Source organism: Fukomys damarensis, unplaced genomic scaffold, assembly GCF_012274545.1.
Source record: "Fukomys damarensis isolate Sample0158 unplaced genomic scaffold, DMR_v1.0_HiC HiC_scaffold_30, whole genome shotgun sequence".
In the NCBI taxonomy this organism is placed as follows: Eukaryota; Metazoa; Chordata; class Mammalia; order Rodentia; family Bathyergidae; genus Fukomys; species Fukomys damarensis.
In genome coordinates this window covers 22778108-22795340 of record NW_022900942.1, presented here as the reverse complement: position 1 = coordinate 22795340, position 17233 = coordinate 22778108, and the positions used below count along the sequence as shown (strand labels likewise).

Sequence of the window (17233 nt, the reverse complement as noted above, 5' to 3'; positions counted from 1 at the left end):
CTGCAAAAAAGTGATATGGATGGGGCCTAGAATGGAATGTGGCACTGGGTGGAGACCAAAATTTGTCACCTGTCATCACTATTGTAGATGTCTTCAGTCTACGATTGATCATTCATTTCTCTATTTTTCTCATTGAGATTTCTGTATTTTGACACACATCAAAATGGTGTTGTGATGAATGTTTAATACATACCCCTTCATTCAGGATTAGCCAGGTTAACCAGGATTCAGGTTAACCATTTAAATAAGCATATGGCCACCTGTGCTATCTAGCAAGCATGACTCTTGATATGATTGAAAAACTCTTACAGTTTTGCAATATTCCTACTTTCTCTTCCCTCTTCTCCCCTCCAAATCTGCCAAAGATCCCTAGTGGATATTTCAAACCTTAAATAGGTTATGAAAAATTAGTTTTAGCAGTATGAAGATAAATTTAATTGAGTACAGCTGCTTTTCTCAATCTAACACTAGCACTCTAGTCAAATGGCAAAGAGCAGGGAAGAGATTAAAGCCCTCTGATCAAGCAAAAGTCCTTGTTGTTGCTAGGAATTCCTGTTCTTCAGCAAAGATTGCAGCAGGAATCTCCCTCCCACTTTATGAAATGGACAATAATGGGCTTCAGCTCCCTTGCTCTATGGAGGCTCCTCAGGCAGCATTTATCCCATGGTGAGTAAAAGAGGAGCAGGCAAGGGCTGTCCACCCACCCCACCCTAGGCTTAGTCTCCATGGTGTTTTCCACTTTCCCAGGCCCACCAAGGCAACGGGAATGATTTGCTGCCAGGCAGCTGAGTGACTACCTTTGGTGAGAACGCTTGCCTAGGAGGAGCAGTGGGGACTGAGGTCACACTGTAGGGCACATCCATCTCCAATCAGCACTTCTCCACCCCCGGCTAGAGGTGGGGTTCCCTTACTATTGGCTCCCAGACCTTTAGAACAGACCTCCTACAGTAGCTGCTCCTTATGAGCAAACACATCCTTTTTCCTATTATAGTTACAACAAAAACAATAAGCAGTAAATCCACCCAGGGGCCTGTGGGCTCCTGTGGACCAACATTCTCACAACGCCCAGTGGAAACATGTCAATGTGCAGACCCTTTGATTCATTGTGATCCAAGGGGCTTTTCATGCCTTTACAAATAAATAGGAGGGCTGAGAAGGTTCTGTGCTTTACTACGATCTCTCAGAGCCGAAAATTGGGGCTCTAAATGAAAAGCATTTAGAGCAGTCAAGTACAGAAAGGGAGAAAGACAACTCATTTTTGCCCCTACAGTCACAAATGCAAAAGTTCTCGCCTTGTTTGGGGAGGTTACTAATTTGGAGGGTGCCAGTTTTAGAGCTCATCTCAGTTTTTTTGACTTGTAAATGAAAGGTGGAACCTTGCTAAAATTATCCTGCTGTGTGGCTGCTGGCTCCAACCCGCCCCACAGACCCCTCTTTGCCATGCTAAAGTGGGACAGGAGTTCACTGAAGTCACTAGAAAGAGAAATTAGGAGGTGAAAAGCAAGCAGTTTGGTATAACTGGTGGAGCTTCTCCACCTGCCACTGCTTGCCATCCCACCACCACGGGATGCCTGCAGGTCCTTACCTGCGAAGAGGGTCTCAGATTTTAGAGCAGGGGTGGTCTCAGAAGCACTCTTTTAGCTTGGAAGAACAGATTCTAGGCCCTTCCATCAGCCCAGGGGTCTGTGGCTTTTTTTAGCTCTCTACACCAACATTTCAGAACCACTGCTTGGACAGGGGAGAGAAGTGACTGCTGAGAAGAGTGGGTACAATTTTATGAGAATACAGTTGTAAACTTCTTCTAATGATTATTATCATTAAGCTTCCATTTGTAGACTACCTGACATATTACCACCTTCACCACTATTCTACCAAATCTACATGATACTCCCATTGATCGACGAGAAACCAGAAGTTCAGAGAGGTACAAATAAATTCTAAGTTCAGGAGTCTCCAGCTAGAAGTAGTTGGTGTGATAGGAAAAGCAGACGCATGCAGGCTCTACAGTGAGAATCCTGGCCGCCCCTTTCAGAGCTGCTTGGATTCCTCACATTCAGGTCCAAGAGGAGGGGTTGGGCAAACATGGCCCTTTTGCTGGGGGGCACTGGCCTGGTGGCACTATGAAACTCCACTACACGTGGGCAGTGCCTGGTCTGTTTTCTTCCTGGATCCATTCTTCTCTGTTCCTGCTTTGCTTCGCCTTTTCTCCTTTCCTTTACACTAGTCACTTTTTGTCTTGCTAACAAAATGAAATCACTTGGAGAGTTCCGGGTCATATCCCCAGGGAGTATGGCAAATTGGTTTGGGATATGGCCTGTAGGTCAGGATTTTTCAATACTCCAGTGCACTCAGCTGAGATCAGCAACCATGCTTTACTGACATCTGTCAGTCACTAGCCTTTAGAAGCAGAAGATTCACCTGGACATACTCAATTTGAAGAGGGCGTTGACCACCAGCTCACTGGTACAAACAGGATGCCATGAAGAAGTATCAGGCAGTGCCAGTGACAGGCTAGTCACATCAGCTGTGCACTAAAAAAGATACTGGGCTATCACTGGCTGACTTATGGAGTGAGGAGGATTCTTACACCTGATGGGCAAAGTGCATCCTTGGCTGGCCCCTGACAAGGGACTCTGGGGAAACACAGGCACCTCCCAGGGGACCTGTGGATACCCACAGGTGGGCTACAGGAAAGAGCAACTACCACAGCCACCCAGCACACAGAACAGCCTGAAACAAGGAATGACTGTGCAAATACCATTCTCCCAGTGAGATCCAAACCATAAACTAGATTATAAACCTAGCTTCATTGGCTCATTTTGCAAACCAGCTACCCAGTTTTATTACACACAAATACTCATACCCTGAGCAGGAAAGTAAGTTTGCACAGAGCCCTGCTTTGCACAAATCTTCTTAAGCAAATATTGCAGACTATAATGCAACCTCATGTCCCTACCTGAAGACAAAAACAACTCATTGCAAAAAGATTTCTTGTGGGGGGCCAGGGTTAGCTCAGGGTTAGGCAGGGTTCTGTCACCTGCCTCGCAAGCGCAAGGTACCAAGTTCAATCCCTGGTGTACAAAAAAAAAAAAAACCCAAAAAGTAAAAAATATTTCTTGTGTAATACAGATTACAGCCTTGAAAAAGGCTTGAAACAGGCATGCTGAAGTATCTGGAGGTTTCTGCAGATATTTGAGGCCATGGCATTGCTTGTAGCACTTACCATAGTGCCTAGCACATGTAGGTCACTGATGAATCTCTGTTGATGCATAAATGGGTAAATGCATGTTACACTGAGGGTGGGTTTAGACCTACTACTTGCCAGATCATGGAAATGCTGCAGGAAGACAAACAAAGCTTGATCAGCTGGCAGATGAGAATCCAGAAGGGATCATGGCACCCTCTGAGGGCAAGCCACCAGAGAGGGCAGGAGATGATCCCTCTGGACAAGTCCCCACCTCTGCCTGTGAATCAGGAACAAGGAAGAGAAATATAGGCAGTTGTGGTGGGTCTGTCCCTCCATAGTCCCAGGTGAGGAATATGAGTCTCTTGTAGGAGCAGGCATCCAGGGCAGGGCATCTCAGATAGCAGGATGCTTCCCATTAGCTGGAGCATTATCAAAAGGCTGGGGACCTGGGGCTGGTTAGGGACACAGGCCTCACAGGCTTGCTAGGATGGGGACAGCTGTTCCTCAGGAGGGACAGCTGCAGATAGGGCCTCAAGCTTGGCCACCAGCTTAGCTGTGCCCATGGATTGCTCATGGCGGCTGAAGCAATCAGAGATATTTCAAAGAAATCAAGAAGTAAGCCAACTCTGAAAGAAGTGACAGAAGACGGGGTGACATTCAGATCACTACATGTGTGGCAGTAGTTCAGAAGAAAGGGAAGTCATGACGTTGCCCTCCACATGGGGTAGGAGAGGGGCTTGAACAAATGTACTGAAAGCTGTGTATGGACATCTGTAAGCATGCAGTCTCAGTAGTAAACACTGGCCCAGAGAGAACGCCTTTTCCCTCTTCTTTTTCCTATCTCTTGTGTACATTAGGCAGTGTGATTTATTTTAGCAAGAATAACTGTGCTCCTCTCTCATTGCCATACTTTCAGCTTCTTTTGAAGGCAGCTTGCACAAAGCACCAACACTCCATCCCACCATGAAAGCAGCCTGCACTGGGCCCTGCCCCCTCAATCACCCGCTGTCTCCAGGACCACACAGGCACAGATATGTGATGGTCAGAACAGAAAAGAAAAATGCATCCTAAAAAAACAGAGTGGATCCCAAGCCTGCAAGACTTGATTGCAACCTGAACAAATGCATTCAGGGGGTGGCTGTGCCAATCAGAACAAATACTTGCCAGCTGTTATCAGTAAGCTGAAGGGGAAAACACCTGGCCTTTGCTATGGAAAAGGAGCCTCAGGGGCCACCAAACTGAGGCAATCTTTGGGATATATCTGTGACATCATCCTGACACTGACTGGGTTTTTTAACTGCCTTTGTTGGATTCTGTGTTCCCCATGCTACCTCTGAAGCACATCTGGCTCCCCAAGAAGCTGCCCACAGCATGCTTAGCTGGGGCAAGTAAGCACATACAGTCCAACCTAAACTTCTACTGTTACCAGTGAACATACTGGTGTTCTGGTTTGATACCTGTAGCAGGTATTTAAGGGGAGTTGGCTCCTGAGAGGCAAACTATCCTCTGTGGGTGAACAAATCAGATCTTCAAGACTGCCAAGGTGAAGTTCAGCTCCCAGATGATGATGATGAATTCTGTAAGTAATGCCACCTTCAGAAACCTCTTTGCTTTAGTGTTCCCCTAGTGAACACCTCAACAAATTACTGAAAGTCTTCTTGGACTATTTCTTTAATTTCTACCCTTCCTGAGTGAAGACTGTATAGTCAGAAACAACCCGAGTCTGACAGGGTCAAGATGCATGAGTGTGGCCCTCATGGCTCCAGGAATAATAGGCTCTCAGTGATGCCACCAACCTCACAGCTATCAATCCGACCAGGGGACTCCTTCAGCCATGCTGGGTTCTGGCACAAGGAGACTGCAAGTAGGTCAGAAAGGAGCCAGAAAGAGTTATGAGAGATTCTGTTTCCCGAGAACACAGGCTTTGGCTGGGGAGACAATATCTACATGAAATGGTCAAATATATTCAATGTCACAAATGAAAATATAACCTGAGTTGATAAAGGAGTGAGCCAGGACTGGGTGGAGTTAATGTCGAAAGGTTTTCTAAAATTTGTATTTCTCAGGAAAAGATGCCAAAGAGGACAGGTGCTGAAATTAAATAGACTTAGGTTAAAGTTTCTGACGATGTCTGACTTTACAAGGTACAAGCAAAGTGACTGACGCATGGGAGCACTAAGGGAGTAGTCAGCAAAAAGGATCCAGGCAGAGGGGAAAGGGTGAGGAAAGACCGGAGGAAACTCTTCTTCACTGCCTACTCCAGGGCTAGCTACTTTCCATATGGTATCTCATTTGATGCTCATAGTCATCCTGTGAGACACGTATTACTCTTGGCATTTTACGAAGAAACCAAAGATCAAGAAGGTGAAGTAATCGCTTCTTGGCCTTTTGGCTAAGATCAAGTGAGGAACGTGAAGTAACTTCTCTAAAGTCTCTTTGCTGGTCTGTGACAAAGTCTAGGTAGTTAATGCTCTGCTTCAAGCATTGTCCTAAATGCTGTATGGTACTGACTCATTTCAGCTTCACAACAACTCTAGATGTACATACTGTCATAAACTTCATTTACTGATGAGGTGCCCAAGGTCACCCCAGCTAGTAAGAGAGCTGGAATTTGAACCCCAAGAATTTGGGCATTGAGTTTGGAATGTAAACCATTTTACTTTTCCCATTACATATGCCACGCCTCTTCATACTGATTAACAGGCAAAATTGTCAAAACAGCTTGGATTTTTAGGATGAATATTTAAAATATTATAAATCCCTTGCTTGTCAGGGAGTGGTTGTTTAATGCAGTTTGTGCTGATCACTCAGTAATCTATCCTAGATTATGATGTGCACAGACTATTTTTGTCTTAGTTAACATAGAGCACCATATAAACACTGACTCAACTGAAGAGTCTGAACAATAAATTATCACTAGCCCAAGTGCTAAAATAGCGCTTGATTTTCTCTGTGCCTGAGCATGCTGTCTATTTATACTTTGCTTACTTCTGTGGGGTTCAAAGTGCCTTATACACATTTCATCATAGCTATACTTATGGAGATTTACTGTCTTTATTATACACATGTGACTAATGTACCCTACACAGCTTAATATTTACTACAGAATTCTGTTTTCAAGTAGCTATTGAATCTATTGCTCCTCTGACTGCCTTTAATTTATAATTAGTATACACATACTGACAAAAGAGCAGCAGTTTATATTTTAGCTATAAATTCATGTTCTTGAATATTAACCATAGATTATTATTCATCTTTTCCTTATAATTCCACTTATGGCTGACCTTGAGCCCAAATAGATGTTACTTTACTTTCCAAAGTCCAATACGTTGTTTTCTTTTTCCAGATTGATATGTGCTTTGGCACATGTGAATTTCTAAGTTTAGTCTTCACCTTTTCAGTTTTCATAGGTTAAAAAAATAAATTTGGATGATGAAATAGAGTAAGGAAACGAACTCTAAACACAAGTTCCCTTGATCAACTGGAGTATGCATGGGTTCTCAAACTACGGTGCACATAAACTGGAAAACTAACCATATACACTGTCAGGAGTTAACCTAAGATTTAGTAGAATTTCTTAGGATGCATAAAGAGAAGTAAGGGAAGGGTTGTCATTTAAGGATTCTGTCAGAGACAAATAAAAACAGCCAACTGCTCAGCCCAGGGCAGGGCATTCTGTCTTCTTTCATCCTCTCATGTGAATATTCCTCTTCATTACTGAAAACAGAAACTATAGCCATAAGCATTTCCCTGTTTTCACAGAAAGGGTATTATACCAAAAGTTCTTTTTTAAAAATAGCATTTATCATTCCATTCTACAGAGTATCTAAAGTTTTCATCTTGCTCAGGTTTGTCATTTGCCAGTGTGAATTTAGGAAGATGAGGCAAATAAGAGCAGATATGGGAAATACAAAAGAAATCATAAATAACTGCAGTGTCATTAATGGTGTTAGGGGAATGTTTAGGAATGAAGTCATTTATTCTATAAATGTTTTTGTTCCCTCGTTCTACTGGTGCTATGAGCCATTTGGAAGATCAAGTAGCTGATCTGTAGTCAATGTCTTCATGAGAAAAAGTCAGATAGCTGGAGCCTTGCATCTACACAGGTATATACTATGTTCTCTTTATGTCTGGCCTCTGCATAGGCTGTTCTGTCTTCCAAGATAAGTGAACACCTTTATCATTTCTCTTTCAGGACTCAGTTTAGTTATTTTCTCTAAAAAAAGTCTTTCCCCGGGCTGAGGATTTAGCTCAGTGGTTCCGCTGCCTGCCTTGTAAGTGCAAGGACCTGAGTTTGATCCCCAGTACCAAAAAAAAAAAAAAAAAGCCTTTCCCCAAACTGAGTTGTATGCCTGTTCTGTGGGCACATCCATCTACATTCACCCTATTTATCGTAGTGAGTTGAGAATACCAGAAACAACTTCCGGTAGGGACTGTGTTCCAGCAAACAGCTGAATAAAAGGATGGATGAAGTATGTCAGCACGGGAGAAAGGAGATGGGGACTTGTCAGGACCTTCCTATTACTGTTACTGTAACTGCTACACGGCCACCCTGGGTGCATGTACCCTACAAACTATAGACATCTCTTAAATCAAAACCAGGCCAAGACTAAAATTAGTACAACTAATAAAAGTTACATTACTTGAATGTTTTAAAAAATCATATTTTGCTCTTTTATTTTTCTTTGTTCTTTATCTCATGAAAATAAACAATGGTATGGTGTTCTCATCTGAATTAGGTCCAGCCCCAAAAGCTGAGCCAGTTTCAGATGGTATGCTCCGCTTGGCCCCTGTAAATAGGACTGGCATTCACACTATGGAAATAGCAGCACAATCCAGCAAGCTTGGGAAGTTTCCATAAAGTTTTTTAAGGATATGATCAAAGTTCAGACAAATGTGAAATACAGAAGAATTAAGAACTATAGTGAGTAGAAAATACTAGAAAGCAGTAATAATAAACAATCCCAAGTATACTTTCTGTTATATGTTCTTTTTGAAATTATCGGTTTTAACTGCAAAAAGCAGACTCTCTAAAAAACTGATTCACAAGCACAGCATCTCAGGCAGAATGACCTGTATGAGCAGTGTGGTCGACGGGATTGGGCCACAGTGTGAGAGCTGGCTCTGAACAGTCTGGCTGCACAACTCTGGCACTTCCTGAATATGGTAGAGCCTATGCTGCCTCATCATCTTTCAGGATCTGTGAGGTTATGGAAAGTCTGAGTACAAATGTTCAGCACATTGCATAGGTTCAGTGTATTTTCAACACTATTGGGAAACCAATACAGGCGTCAGTTTGGAGATTAGGAATAGCTCTAAGATGAACTGAGTTCAGGTGTTGGTGACAGGAGTAAAGGCTGGAATAAGCAAATTAGAATGTAAATTAGAAAATATTTAACAAATATGAGGAATCAATCTAATCATATACATTTCCTTACCAGTGATATTTATATAACATTAATATTTATTAATTTGCAATAATTAGAAAATTTATAATACTCATAATAATTAAACTGTATTAACCAAACAGTATATTACATGTCCTTTCATAAAATGCTATGCATATATATATATATATATGCATATCTAACTTTTATCTCATTACTGAGGTCACATAATCCATATAGACGTCAACTTTATCACTCTCAAATAGATCTCAGGCATCTTTCTGACTTTATGTCTATATGTATATGTGTGCATGTATATACATCCTCTAATACCTGCCTTTATTTCATAATATTAATTTACCAATTTAACCAATCTCTCATACAGATATTTATTTTTCTCCCAGTTTGTTTTTGCTGCAAACACAAAATAAATAACCCTACAGTGGACATCCTTACACATTTATAAGAAAAATTCTTAGATATAAAATTGCTGAGTCAAAGATAAGTGAACTTGGTGTTTCCAAAATTAAAGTCTAACTGTCCTCAAAAAAGTTACAAAAATTCACCCTCTCATTAACAGTGTATGGAGAAAAAAAAAACCCTAGACTTTTTAATATTTGCTTTTCTCCCCTCACTTTCCAGATGTGTCCCAGAGGAGAGGGTAAAATCTGAAGTCATAACTGATTTGTATATTTTCCCTTCGACATTTACCCTTAATTACTGATAGTTCCTTGCAGTTATCCTCTGTAGATGCTCAATTTAAAAATGTAAACAATGCTAAAGGTACAAAAGTTTCTTCTTGTTCTCTGTTAGGGGTAACAGGTTCCTCTAATTGAGCTGAGGACTGTGTAGGAAGCCCCCAGCCCCAAAAGAAAATAAATCAAATAGAGCACAGAAAAACATACTAAAGTCAATTCTCATTGCTGAACATTTCTCCATGTGTGAGGTTCAGCCCTAGATAAAAACATTATCTGCACACATCATCTCCTGTTCGAGTCTTTGTGTTTCTGAGCAACCTCGCAGACTGCCTGAGACCAGGGAAAGAAAGACTCGATGTCCCAAGTGCTACCACTAGTACCACGCCCAGTGAAGTGCTGTTTTCACTGAGAAGTAACAGGCAGTCTATTATCGGTCTCCAATTTCTACTAACGGTCATGTCTGAGATAACTGATGCTCTTCCTGATGCCCTTGAGGCCCGGTGAGATCATCAAAGATCTTCTATATCATTGAAAAGATAAACATGTGCTCAGTATAGTTTAATGTCAAAGTACATTTTGCTGTATCTGTATTGTATAAAAATTAGTCACAGAAAAGTGGTCAGCCGGATATCTCTACATTAAACAGAATGTTGAATTCACCAGAATATCTCACTCTTCTAGCTAGTTAGAAATTTACTGTACTTGAGATAAACTGGGATTTACCATATTACTCAGCCCTAATCTCCCCACTGAAAGTTCATATGCTTCACTCTTGCTGTCAAAGTGAGCAAAGGAATCAATGTTCCCTCTTAGGTAAAAATAATGTGAAAAAGAGCTATTTCCCACCACCCCCACCCACTGAAAAGAATAAAATAGAAGACTGTTAAATCCACGCTTAATAATAATTTCCAAATCAGTAATTACATCAAGATTAGAACAAATAAGTAACTGGTTTGGAATGCAAAGCTTGACTAAGTGATTTTATATCACAATATAGTTTCTGTGATTTGCTTATATAATGGCAGCTGCTCATTTATTTTAAAAAATCTTTTAAAAGCTTTTGGAAAACAAGTTTTTGAAACTCAATTTACACCTTCCCCCAAATTAATTAAATTAAATCCCCAAGAAAGAAGGCATGTTCCATAAAGGACCAGAAGTTGGATGTTGACTATATTGTGTGATTTAAATCAGCACTTACCAGAGTCAGTATCTCCTTTTCAGAGAGCAAGAACACAATTACCCCACCCCTATTGTACCTCTGTAAAATAAAGGAATTCTCCCTTTTTTCCTTTGAGAAGGCCGAGTTCCAGGAGGTGGTTCCCAAGCCATAGAAACCATGGGGATGCCCAAGCAAATGAAACCACATTTGGAACTCTTTATCTTAGTAACTATAAATCCCCTTGATCTGTCTGGTTACAGACCTATCACCAACTGAATTCCACTTTCTAGCCAGAAAAGTTCTGTGAAGTTTCAGTACATTCAAGAACAGGTCATCTATATTCAGGTCATCTATATTCAGTGATATCACTAACCTAAAAAATGCTTCTTGTATGTGTGAAATTCATCCAACTCTAAGTGTAGGGGGTGGGTTTTGGGTGCTGTCATTTGCTGTGGATATCATTGCTCACGAGCAGCTACTTACTGCAAAAGTCAAGTCAACCTTGGAGATCAGGATCTCTTGAAGGTTTCTGATATATTAAGTGGAGACCCTAAAATAGGCACCAGTGCACAAGATTGCAAACCAAGGCATTTGCAAAATGAGCAGTGCACCAAGATCTCCATTGTATGTGATTAGTCAGTCTCTCACTAAGGAGAAGTAGCTAGATACATTGACATAAAACGTGGAATTAAAAAACATGGCCTGGTCATAATTTCTTTTGCATTATTAAAAAACAATCTAAGATATACCTGTAACATTCAAATTATCTACAGTTTGAGTGCCTTCTCCTTCATTTGTTCAGTGCTTGTCTAGCTGTTGGGGACATGTGGAGAGTGAGCCTATCGTGATCTCTGCATTCAGAGCAGTGAAAGACTAAAGAAATGAAATAATGACTGCACAATATGAGAATGTTCAGAGAATAAAAGTAGGGAAATAGGAGTGGAATGGCTGGGTATTTAGGAGTGGGGAGCCTTTCTGAATGTCTAAATTGAGAGTTGAAAGGCAAGAAGGAGCTAGCTCTGGGAAAGTGAGGAAAGGGACAATGCAGGCAGAGGTCCCAAGTCCTGGAAGGCCCTGAGGAGGGAACAAGCTGATGTGTTGGAGAATCTGGAATTCAGCCCCAGTTGCCCAGGAGCAAAGAATGAGTGGGAAAGTGATGACAGAGCAGAAGTGTGGCAGGTCAGGCTGCATAAGACTTCTGAAACCTATCAGAGCCTGCATTTTATTCTAAAGGTAATGGGAAGTATGGGGGTGTTAAAACAAATAGGATGATTCAACATCTCTTCTTCAAAGACCCCAAACTGAAAAGAAGACCAAACAGAGTGGGTAGAAGGTGTGGGTAAGGTGCACATGCATCTCCTGGTACCTCTCACAGAGTGAGCCAGGTTCTGGGAAGTACTTATGGCAGCTGTTTTTGGAATGACATCACCACTGTGACATCACAGCTGTAGCACAGGCCATTATATCAGCACTAAGTTAGAAAAGACTTTAAGTCAGCAAAAAGCCCTCTCGTTTGGCTCCACCCCAGGATCCAGATTCAATCCAGTCTCTCATTGTCACCAGAAACTGCCCCAGTCTACTCTGTGTTTTAGAAACACAAAAGGTTTGAGTTGTCAAGCACTGCCAGATTCCATACGTTCCCTGTGTACTCCTTTTGGAAATAAAAATATGGAGAACTATCTGTGCAGTCACCCCTGTCTCATGTGAAGAGGAAAACTCCCAAATATCAGCGCCCCATGATGAATGTTGTACTCGGTCATTAGCCACCTATATTTAGCAAAACCAGCCACTAACCTCTGAGCCAAATGAGAGGTCATATGTTATCTGAGAAGCACATGCTATTGTGGTCATCAAACAGCCAATCTAGAGTGAGGTATTGTATGGCAGATTCTTGTTATAACACAAAGGGTACTATAATGATTCCTGCTACTCAGAAATTTAGATAAGTTTACATCAATGGGAACACAGACTCTGCAACTACATTTCAAAGGAGTCCAATACAATTACTTTTTTTGTGTATGTGGAAAGAGCAATTAATATGCAATGTGGTCTCTTAAAGTTTTAAGTCAGTACACTACTATGGGCTCAACATTGTACCACAGATCTCTAGAACTTACTCATCCTGTGTATCTGGAACTTTAGACCCACTGAATAGCAAGTTTCCATTTCCCACACTCCTAGTCCCTGAAAACATCATTCTATCCTACTTCTAAGAGTGTGTTACAGATACTTCAGATGAGTGGCATCATGTAGTATCTGTCCTATGACTGGGTTATTTAATTCAGCATAATGTCTTCAAGGTACATTCATATTGTTGTATATGGCAAGATTTCCTTCTTTTTAAAGTGAATACTATTCCATTGTATGTACATATCACATTTCTTTAGACAAAGAATATGATATGCATGATATGAGATTTCTTGATGTATATTATTAACTTTGGCAAACACACATGTCCTATGATTCTCCCGCTTACTTTTCATGATAGTGTGGTGGACCATACATCAAATATGTAGCTCCAAAATGATACAATTATGTCTAAAATGGTATTAAAAAGACTGATGGGTTAGGTCTTAAAAGACTTATTACCTTGCTGGTGTGACCATGAGCAAGATATATTACATTCTTATATCTTATTTCTTCGTTTTTAGAAAAAGAGATGTTCATATTCATCTTTCAAAGGGCAGTGATGATTCAATGAGATAAACCCAACACAGCACATGACAAAGTCACAAGCATTCAATAAATATGAGTTCCCTTCTCTTTAACTCTCTGCTTTCATGGTAATTTAAATTTTAAATAAGCTAAGAGTTTTTACCTTTATTTTTTGTATATTATTTATCAATATTATCACTGGCTTATCTACCACAACACGGCTCGAGCTTTTGTCTGTTCACTGCAGTATCTTCAGCGCAAGGAAAAGTACCTGGCATATAGACAACACTCAATAGTCAATGAAGGAATGAATGAATGGGAAGCTACAGTGGATATGAATGAGTGGAAAGCTGAATTTGAAGGTCACTTAGGCACACTGCTTCCTGTTTTTAATAGAAGAGATACATTCTGAAAGTACATTTAGATAAGCAATATCACAAAACCCTCTATTAAAGACAACAATGGGTCGACTTTATATAGTGCTACTTCAACCTTAAAGAAAGCACTAACGGGAAAAGTCTGGCCCCAAAGACTCCTGAATCAGAAGGAGGTCAACAGTTCCCAAGACAGCAGGAACTACTGCATTTATGACATCAGACAAAGCTGAGAGTGAGCTTGGGAAGTCCTGGTGCCTTCTAGTCACCTCCACTGAGTAGTCATCAGCAGTTAGGGTCACCTAACAAGCTTTTGAACTTATTTTCCATGATAGTAAGGTGGCCTGTTAATCAAATATATGATTCTAGAAGGATATGATCACATTGAGAGCTTGTACCCAACATCAGAGTAGTTGGAATTTTTTTTTACTTCTCATAATTTGTTTTATTTTATTTTATGAGTTTATCGGTACATTTTAGGTAGGTTACATTCATTATTGAGATCTTGTACCTTTACATGACAGGTGGTCTTGGTTCTCATTTTTTCCCCTTGTCCCTGCCCTCGCAATTAACCAGTGTGACTCCAGAACAAAAGAAAGTATCACAGCTAGGAACAGAAACCTAGATCAGTCAGAAAGCTGGCTCTTCCACTGACAAGCTCTATGCTTTGGGTAAGTTATTTAATCTCTGGTCAAGCAGGTCTTGGTTTCATCATCTGTAAATTATCAACATCAGCCTATTTTATCTTGAAGGTCCTCTCAGTTCAAGAGCACCTTCCTGGACTCTGGAAGCCCTGGCCAGTATCCATCCCTATGGCCTTGATTGTCTGAAAAATTACATACATAGAAACCACAGATGATAGTAGGGGGAGAAAACTGGAGGAAAAAGTCACTCCTTCCCCCTCATTTCAGGAGTAGCCGCTCACAATTGCTCACATCTGGCACGCCTCAACGGCAATCATTTGTGAGGTTCAACAACCTTGAAAGTGAAATAAGGAGCTTTACCTTCAAAAGGAAAATTAAAGACCTGGAGCAGACCACTTGGGACCTTTTTATTCCACCTGGATAATGGTGGGTATTATAACTACATGCAGCAGTGTGTTTATGTGAATAGGCTAACACATACCTTTAGGCTATAAAATAGTGCTTTAGGATATAACATGTTGACTCAGATACAAAATAAAATACTGTTTGTATTATAATGTTTAATGAAAAGTCTAAAGACATGCCTATTTAATGAAGCTCTACTTTTTATAGGACCTGCCTAAAAATGACTGCTTTAAAAAATGTAACTCTGGGTGGTCTCACACCTAGAAGTGGCAAAAGAATCCTTTGTTAGGCCATGTATCTTAATTTTTGGTATGGAAAATGTGGTCACCATAATTACAACTCAGAAAAAATAAAGGGTTTTAAAAATTCTGTGCAGAATAGGAGTAAGAGTTCATTAGCATTTAATAAAATGGTAATTTAACCAGCTTTTAGGTATGTAGTAATCGCATTCAATGATACAATACTGGACAGTTTTCTATTTTACCTTATGGCTATTTATCAAGGTGTCTTATTTCCTCTAATAGACTTGAACTCCTTGAGAACAAATGTTATGTTACCTCTATCCCTGTAACCTCTACCACACTGTGTACCTGGCTGTTTTTTTGTGTTCAATGAACCAAAGAATCTTTCAGGAAAATCACTCAAGAAATATGTCAGAGTCGGAGGAAATCAATGTACAATTTGTTTAAAAATTATTCTCTTAGGCTTAAAGCTATTTCAAATATCTTTAAAAGGTTCATTTATGGAAAAAGTTCATCTGTGCAGATTATGAAATGAGATTTGGCCAAGGAAAGAGTTAATACTAATCACATATTAATGAAGGAGGAGAGAGAAAGTTTGGTTGTGTCATTTAGTCACTTGGTTACTGAAATATGCTTCCTGATTGAAAGGCATCATTTGGGCTGAATAATCCAAAGTGGATTGAGTGCACAATGTGATTCATTCTCTCCACCCCCCCTCCCATGCTCTCTCCCTACCTCCCTCCCCCTCTTGTGTCTTCTTGGCTTTGAAATGAAAAGATCAAAGCCAACCAAGTCTATGGAAAATTAATGAGAGCTGAACACTGCTTGCAGTTAATATGCTTAGTTAACTCAGGCAGCAAAAAAGAACAACGTGGTCCTTTATCACACAGGATAAAATACAAAAGCCTTAATATACAATTTTATTTGTTAGTTAAAAATACATAAAAACTTAAAATATATTAGATTTTTTAAAAGCCTTCCAAGAAGGCTGGGAGCAATGTGGGGCCTGAATTTTCCCACACCTGGAAGCATCATTGCTATGGATGCCTCATGTTTCTTGCGTTCCTTAATTCTACATTACAACTCACTTTCCCTCTAAACATGAATATGTATCCAAAATGCTATTATGTTAGCACTGAGACGCTGTCTTCCCAAATGCATCATGCCACCAGAAGTGGGTAAAAAAAATAATTCTTCAAATCTATTTTCTTTTGATTTCTTGGAACAGAAAACAGGATGACTTATGCACAGGTGAGAAAAAACAATGTTTCATGAAATGGGTAATATGAAGTGGGTTTGATAATATGTAGCTGCCAAATACATGTGGGTTGAAATAGGTTTCAGTGTGTACCTGAAAGCTTGGGTCGTTGTAAGGATGCTAAAATTAAAAAAGAGCCCAACCTTCACAGTCCAACACGGGTCCAGCTACCAATCCCCACCCCATCCCATCATGTCTTAGCTGGACCACTCTTGACAGATCATTCACTTACTTTGAGTTTCTCTTTCCTTGTCTGAAAATGGGGGAAATGTTCCTACCAGCCAGAGGTTTGCAGGACACAGACAGTGCGAATCTAGAATTTAGCACCTCTCTGTCATGTGGCGATAACTCACTACATGGAGGCTATTTCTGTCGCCGTGTTCTGCTGCAGTTTGTCCTGATCGAAATATGCAGCATCCAATAGAACACCAAAGTATTCCTGTGTTTTCAGTGAAGTTCCTGTGGTGCAGCTTCTGGAGAGGAATAGTGGCTGGGTGGTGTCAGTCACTTTTACAGTTGGCATTTTGCACATTCACATCCAGCAAATCAGGGGAAATATCACAAGCAAGGGCAAAGAGAAAGGAATGCAGGAGAGGAAGATGGAGGAAAGGAGGAAGGAAGGAAGGGAGGAGGGAAGGAAGGAGGGAGGGAGGAGGAGGTAGTAAGTTTTAATAAAATAATATGTTATTCATATGGCCATCCTCATCGTTCTCCAGTCACCAATTATTTCAAATCCAAGTAAAAACCATTACTACTCTAATGTGGAGAAGTGTACAGCCTGAGAAAACATTCTTCTGTTGGGAAATGGGAGTGGAAGGTAGACAAGAAATACAAACCCTGAAAAAAATCTCAGCTGATATTGGTCTGTCTTCCTCACTCTGATGTGGGATTTTCTCTGTGGAAAACGTGTTTTTTAATATTAGGTCATAAGGTTAATTTCATTTGAGCTTTTCAAGTTATTTGGTCTTATTTTGTAAGAAAGTAGCTGTGTTTGTTTTTCTAATGCAGCAAAGTAGCTTCAGGTTGAGGAAAAAGAGTACTGTGATATGGAAGAAGGTTTAGCAAGACTATACCATGCACTGTACCTGCACATACAGAACACATACAGGGCCACAAACATGCACATACATACATGGTCACAGAGACACGCTGACACAGATGCACACAGGCACAGACACAGGGATGGACTACACACACACACACACACACACACACACACACACA

The 17233-nt window shown here is 40.5% G+C and overlaps 1 long non-coding RNA gene across 1 annotated transcript in view; it reads left to right on the top strand.

The window, feature by feature from the left end:
- The first annotated feature begins 14031 nt into the window (after positions 1-14031).
- Positions 14032-17233, top strand: part of LOC104876700 — a 9139-nt gene continuing 5937 nt past the window's right edge. The window contains exons 1-2 of the long non-coding RNA XR_784388.1: positions 14032-14131; positions 14372-14530. This is a non-coding gene — a long non-coding RNA (uncharacterized LOC104876700). The remainder of the gene's footprint in view (positions 14132-14371; positions 14531-17233) is intronic.